General features: G+C 41.0%; 1 non-coding gene across 1 annotated transcript; it reads left to right on the forward strand.

Moving 5' to 3' along the window:
• Positions 1-2,444: 2,444 nt before the first annotated feature.
• Trnaa-agc lies at positions 2,445-2,517 on the forward strand. Its single transcript has one exon. It is a non-coding gene; the product is annotated as a tRNA-Ala (tRNA).
• Positions 2,518-7,563: the final 5,046 nt, after the last annotated feature.

A 7,563-nucleotide genomic window follows, 5' to 3' on the forward strand; every position in this document is an offset into this window, starting at 1 on the left:
ATATATTCACAAATGGACTATTTACATTTGTATGATGTTTTGAGTGGCTTTAGAAAAGTATTCCAATCATTAGAGAGTGGATTTACTTATTGATCAGTAAACATATTGGGACTAATCAGAAATAATCCAGGTTGGCATTGCTTTTTTAAACTTCTTTAAGGAGAGAAATGAGGCTCAGATTGATAGACTACATGGATCTTACATGCAATACAGTGTCTTCAAAGCTTAGCTGCCCTCGCACGTTAGGGTCCATGTGCCACAGATGTGTTTTTGTTCTTTTCCAAAAGCAAAGGTAGCAATGGAGATAACAAAAAAGTCAAAGTCCCAGCCAAATGCTGAGCGCTGCAGAAGATGGCTCCTGCGGAAAGTAGAAAAGATGAATTAGGGAAGGAGGAGGAGGAGAGGTGGCTTTGGTTTTGTATTCAGCAGAGCTGTGCAGCGCTCTCCAGTTCCTTCATCAGCTGCCACAGCACCATTACAGTGCAGCGGGGAGGGGAGGTCCACGAGGATGCTCAGAGCCCTATTCCAGGATTGTTCTTCTAGTATTTTTGTTTTTTGGGGCTTTTTTTCCTTTGAATCCTGCAGGATAGAAGAGTGATAGAATTAAATATACTGATTCTTCTGAATTGCAAATTACACCCTAATAAGACTTAGAGAAATTTAATTTTTTTTTCTTCTGTGATTGAAGGGCAAATTCATATCAGGGGTCAGAAGGAAGGGTGAGAACCAGGAGAGCTGACTTCTGCTCTGTTTTGGTCTACCTGGCTCCTTACTCTTTGGTCTCTAATGGCTTAGGTGTGGTTTTCCCTGGAGGTGGGCTTTTTAAGACTCCTAAGAGGTTCTTTCCAATCTGAAGAAGTCACTTATGATGGATATTCACTTTTTAATTCATCCTCAGGGGTTCTTTGTGCCCACCTCCAAGAAAGTTAACACAGAAAAGACTATCTTTCTAGTGCCTCCCTCCTAGATACATTAAAGGACTTTTAACTGGATGTATTCCATATCCAGATTAAATGCATGTGTTAACTGGAATACATATTGTTATTCTAAAGTGTATAGACCATCCTTTTTATTCCAGATGGGTAGCCTCTAAAATGTTTTCTACATTGATTAAATGTGGTCCCACACTTGTGAGGCTGCTATGTAATTTCAGGAGGAAGAGAAGAAGCCATCACTGTGACTGTGCCCTGGAGTCTTGAGCACATGACAGAGAGCAAGAACTCAGAGTTGCTCCCATGACCAAATGGATTAGATAAGGCAATTAGGGAAGCAAACATAAGAAGCAAGTTTGTTCCATTTTATTATATATTTTGATCCATTAAGTCTATGGCATGACTATTGGCTCTGACATCATCTTCTTTACACATTATGTAGAATCATTTTTGCCATTTCTCTTTTGGCAAGAGATTCATCCTCTCTTTTTTCATCTTTCTTATTTTAATGAAAGCAGAAGATTTACCAAATGCTTGGTATGCACCAAGTCTTTTCATTTATCTCTAACAATAACCAATCAAGCTAAGGATGACCATCCATATCTTACTCATCAGGCATCAGGCAAAAAAAAAAAAAAAAAAAAGAGCAGAGATGTTATATAACTTGCCAAAGGTTACCTGAGTAGAGTCTGGTCCCATGGGTTTGCCACACATTTTTATATATCAGAGAAATTGCTGATGGAGTTCAAGTTATGTCACAAAGCACCAACCAGAGCAACTAGGGAGAATTCTGGTGTAAGCTTGTAAAAGACTTTCCAATAAAATTAAGTTAGTAAGTTGAAATGCTGTCATGACAAATGACTTAAACCTGGTTTCTGGGCTTTCTTCACCACCATTTTGACCTGAAAGAGAACGTAATCCTCATATGCCTTAGATGTGGTATGACTTCATAGTCTACATAAGCTCATTTGTGCTTGCAGTAGCCCAGCTGATATATGTTATAGCATAGATATTTACTCACTGGTTGAAATCTCAGGCACCTGGTTAAATCCCACACTTAAAGGACTAGTAACTAAAAGAATGTACATGGTAGCCAGGTGCTTGTCCTACTGCACAGTGTGTCTATAGAGAGTCCCTTGATGTACTGTCTGATGAGCTATCTGATGGGCATTTGCTTAATTAGGATAAAACCTTGTTCTCATTATGACAACTTATTTCTAGCATGGCATAGGAGAAAAATGAGCTCTCATTTATTTCATGAACAAAATGGGTCATTTGCCAAGATGTTCTCCTGTCAGAACTTCTCTAGAAAATTCAAAGACTTATCTGGGAACCACAGGCTGCTCAATAACCCAGATATGAGAGTTTTAATTCTGACCTACCTCCAGGAAGTCCGTGTCAATTTCAGTTTGCTTAGCTTCTCTGAGATACCACAGCTCTCTAATCTAGCCTGAATGGTTGGCCATGGTGGTGTGCCATAATCAGGTGTGATAAGAAACAGCTTATAGGGCTGGGGATATAGCTCAGTTGGTAGAGTGCCTGCCTAGCATGCATAAGGCCCTGGGTTCAATCCCCAGAACCACCAAAAAATAAAAGAGAGAGAGAGAGAGAGAGAGGGACAGCTTATAACATTGGCCAGGGTGAGGCTTGCTTAGCATGAAGTGCCTCTGGACTACTCTGCCTAAAGGCAGTATGCCTTCAGACACAGGTCAGCCTGTCGGGGGTAACTTGTCACTTGGGTCATACCATGGGCCTTACTTCCAGGGTTCCAGGAGGAGCAATTTGCACCTCAGTTATCCTCCCTTCAACTGATCCTTCTTGCTGTCTCCCTGACAAAGAGAATAAAATCTTGTTAGGATGTAGCATGATTAGATGGTAATTACTGACAGAGTTTTAACATTTCCTAGAATGGGTATTTGATCTATGCACATAGCTTTCAAAGGAAGGCATCCGTTGTTGCAATGAATGTAGGCATGCATACCTTATAAGAGGCAAAAAGACAGCCTACTCTAGTCTAGAAAGTAAATCAAATTTTGTTGTCTGAGTCATTGAGGGGAAAACTTTCAATGCTTTTGTTGAAATAGGTTATTTTATTCAGATCTCCAAAACAAGCAAGTGTTCGTTCCTTAGATATTATGCAGTTTTCTTCAAATGGCACTTTTTGAAGAGACCATGTCACTTCAAGAATTTGTGTCTCTGTGGATTTTTTCCTTGAGGAGCTTTGGAGGAATTAAACTCAACACTGTTTGTATCACAGTCCCCTCCGACGTGTACCAGTTGTGAGAGCTCCTCTCCTGTATCTTGTGATTCACTGCTTATTTTCCATTAACTGCCTTTGACATTTTATGTGAAGCACCAACAATAGTGTAGGTACCAAATACCAGTAAACCCTCAACATCCTTCATCATCACCATTGATTGAGTAATCCATCTCATTCAGGAGACACTCAAAGTCCTTCAGTTTCTGCCTTCCCTCCTTTACATTCACATAACATTGGATATACATCCACAATGGAGAAGACAATTAGCAAACTCACAGACACTGATTTTATTTTGTTGTGATAGTTAGGACATGGATTAGCAAACCATAACCCTTTAGCTCAATCTGGCTTGTTTGGGTAAATAAAGTTTTATTGGAACACAGGCATGCTCAATTATTTACAGATTGTTTATGTAGCTTTTGTGCTACAATAGCAGAGATAACTTGTTCTGATCAAGTCTCCAATATTTAGTATTTATTATTTGCTATACCTGGTCTAATATAATTATTTCTATGTTTACATGGGGGCATTGGCTGATCTTTGTTCCTCGAGGACAAAATGTGTATAATTTAAATATCCCACTTCATGTATGAATATCCCTAACAAAGGCAGAAGTTCCATCTTCCAGGTACTTTAAAGAAACATATACAGAGCCAGATATAAGAGCAGGTGATGATACTTGTAGCTGTTCGGTCAAACTTTGGGAAAGCTCATTCTGTTTGTGACAGAATAAACAGCAGATGCTCAGTGTCCTAAGATCACCAGGAACAAGCTGATACCCTGATGTATTGGGGTTATTGGTCCACTGCCATTGAGAGAGATGGCAGTCTAGATGGCACTGAAGCAAGCAAAGAAAGAAAACAGGCAATTTAGCACTTTGGGGAAGAGGGGGGGTTAGATGAAATTTGAATAAAGAAGTGGTTTGAAAGGCTCAAAGCAAAGTTAGGGTGGAATAAAGAAGCCGATATCAGATTGGGACTAAAAAATGGCCTCAGGGTTCTGCTTTCGGGGGAACAACTGAGGTGGTAATGAGAATCCATTATTTGAAGTTCTGCATCTGAGTTTTGCATCAAGATCTTTTTTCTGGGTCATAGAGTATTTTTTTTTTTTGAGGTGTTCCAGGCGAAAGTGGAGGCTTCATGCTTACTGACATAATTCAAAACAGCAAAGGTTCTAAATATCCATGAGTTTAGAGAACAAAGGTAACCATCAAGTCACTCAAAAGTAGAGGTCAGGACAAGTTAGAGTTGCAGCATGTCCATGGCAAAATATTGCTTCCTGTTAACTTTGCAGTTGGCTTTATCCATGTCTGTTATTCTAGCCTAAAAATGGCCGGGCAGGTTTTTGACTTCCTCAGTCTGAGCTGGTTGCAGCTTTATTCATCAGGAGGCAATGATGGTAGCCTTGGAAGGTGGGGAGGCATAGTAGAGCAGAAGATGATGAGGCAGAACAAAATTAATGGAGAGCTAAATTCAAGGGACCTTTCCTGCAGGTCAGTACGATGCCCCATAAGCAGTGCCCAGCTTAATAAACACATATTGAATAAATGAGTGGCTAGTGTTTGAGTGGTTGTGAAGAGTCTCAAACATAAAGGAGCAGTGATATTTTAATGACTGCAATCTAATTAGACTCTTACATAGAAATTCGTGAAACCCATTTTAACATTTAGCCAGAAAAAAAAAATGGAATGGAAATTCTGAGAGAAAAACCATCAAGTGCATTATGGATTTTTTTCTTTAGGCACTCAGAATCATTTTAGAGTTACTCCTCATAGTAAGAATGATCAGACAGAAACCAGAACAACTCTGAGTAATGGCAGTCTCCCCTGAGGCTGAGGATTTTAGAATCCAGGAATGACTTGATTCCTAGAGTCACAGTGTATATTCCTGACTTGTTTGGAAGAACAGGATGTCCTGTGGACTGCATCAGAAATGGATCAAGATATGATCCTTGTGTTTCTAGGAATCAAAAACTAGCTGACTGAAACATGTGGCCTCTGGGGTCCTCTCGCTTACTCTGTGCCTTACTCTGAAGGAAGTTGTTATGGCTTAGCCATTGATTATTCCCAAAAAATGTGTGTGTGAGACAATGCAAGAATGTTCAGAGGGGAAACTATTAGATTATGAGAGGCATGATCTAATCAGCAGATTAATTCACTTATGTGGATTCACTGGGAGCACACCTTTGGGGTTTATATTTTGTCCCTAGTGAGCAGAGCTCTTTCTGTGTCCTGGTTCTCATGTCCTGAGCTTCTTTTCTCCATCAGGCCCTTCAGCCGGGATGTTCTGCCCCACCTTGGACCCAGACATATGGAGTCCGCTGACCACGGACTGAACCTCTGAAACCATGAGCCAAAATAAAAGAGCAAATGGGATCCACCTGGGGGAAATAGCAATCCAAAGATCTGTGTTCATGTCAGGTCTTTGGGTCACAGCAATGCAAAGCTGACTAAAAGAGAAGTGCAGGATGTGAATTTGGGAGCATCTGCTCTGTGCTCTCAGACAGCGTTCATTCTCTGCATGTGATCATCAGCCTCTCCCTGTCCCCTGCGCTCTCAGAGGTCAGGACAGGTTGAGAGAAAGAAGCTCCCACATCTACATTCAGAGAGCACTTCTGCCTTTCACTTCAGAGGCTCTAATGCCTTCTATTTTCTCTTGTCAGGGGAAGAAATTTACCACTAACAAAGCCTGATCTTAGCGAAATCTTCATTTCTCAGAAGCATTGACTGTTACATGTTCGCCCTTATGCAATCTCTATTTTCCATTTTTTTCCCTCTGTTTTCCACACATCACTTCGAGTTCGAATTCCCTTAAGTCTGTAATATTCTCTGCAGCTCTCCTATCTGCCTTGAAGCCTCTGAGTTAGCATGAACCTTTATTGGCAGCATCTCTGGTGGCTGTGGACCCGTCCCTGAATTAACTCTACCTCCCAGTCTCCTTCCAGAAGGTTGTGAAAGAGTAGGGAAATAGTCCTACTCCAGAAAATACTGACACACAGGATGTGAAGAGAGAAGGGCAGGGGAGATTCTGAGTTGCATGTAAAACAGGTGAATCTGTGCAGGGAGGCCAGCAGTTAGCTGTGGGAAAGTGGAGGAAATGAGAATCTGCTTCCTGAGCACCCTCAGTCATCTCGTTTAATGGGGATCGGTGTCAGCACTTTGAGTGTGGGGAATGCTGTGGGAGGGAATTGCCCTTGATTAGAAGCAGCTGGGAGCAGAGAGCAAACCCCTGAAGGATAAGGCAATCCGGTGAAATACAGTCCTATAAGCTCAACTTCACTGTGCAGCTAAAATAATTGTTTACAGTATGAGACAAATATTAGGTGGGAAGAAAAGTGCTAACCCATGAAAAATAACTAGCACCAAACCAGAGAATAATGAAATCCAGGATAAGAGCTGTGTGGGTTTGTTAGAGACCAAATGCACCAGACAAACTCAATAGCTTGCTTCTTAAAAAAAAGTGCATGCACACATGTACACACATAATCCACCGCATGAATGGTTAAGAGGAACACAGCAGATGTTATCTATTTGGACTTTAGGAAAGCACTTGATAAAAATGTCCCATGAAATTTTACTTGCAAAACAAGTTCAAATTGGCTGGAACAGGAAAACTCTCATGCAGATTGAAAAAACTGGCTTCAAAACCATAAACCCAAGGTTTTGGAGCCGATGAGTACATGGCAGCAGAAACTAGTTGCAAGAAAGTGCTTAGAAAACTATCCCAGGGGTTTGTGAGAACTGAGTTTATTCAAAATCTTTATCAATGATTTGGAAGAATTAGTCAACAGGATGCACATGAATTATGCCAAGAATACTAAATTGGCCAGTACTCGAGGAAGCACAGAAGATTAAGGTCTAGAGCAGATGGATCAACAAAGAGGTGTGGATAGGAAGGAGGAAGGAAGGAGCAAATGGGATCCACCTGGGGAAATAGCAATCCAAAGATCTGTGAAAGAGAAGATGTGAAACTGCAAAAGAGACAGGAAAAAGAGCCTAGTAGAGAGAGGCCAGGAGGGACAGGAAGGAACAGATGAAGTACAATTTAGTAGGTAGGGAGGACCCAGGTTTGCAGAGCTGGGGGCTTATAGGATTTGAAGGCCTCTCTGTAAGAAAAGACAGTAGTGATTTAAAATTAGGTATGGGATCTTGAAATGGATTACAGGAGGGTCTGGGAAGGCTAAGCTCTACAAGTTTCACAGTGAATCTGCCTAAAGTCCAAGCATATTATTAATAAAAAGTGTTCTGTTCCTGGTTTGGATGAGAAGAGCAGAGAGTGGGAAATGGGGTCTTCTTCAGGCTGGATGGTTCACTAGTTGGGTGCTGTGGTCTGAATGTTTCTTTCCTCCCTATAAATTCCTATGTTGAAATGC

The sequence above is a fragment of the Marmota marmota genome, unplaced genomic scaffold (assembly GCF_001458135.2).
Source record: "Marmota marmota marmota unplaced genomic scaffold, marMar, whole genome shotgun sequence".
Classification (NCBI taxonomy): Eukaryota; Metazoa; Chordata; class Mammalia; order Rodentia; family Sciuridae; genus Marmota; species Marmota marmota.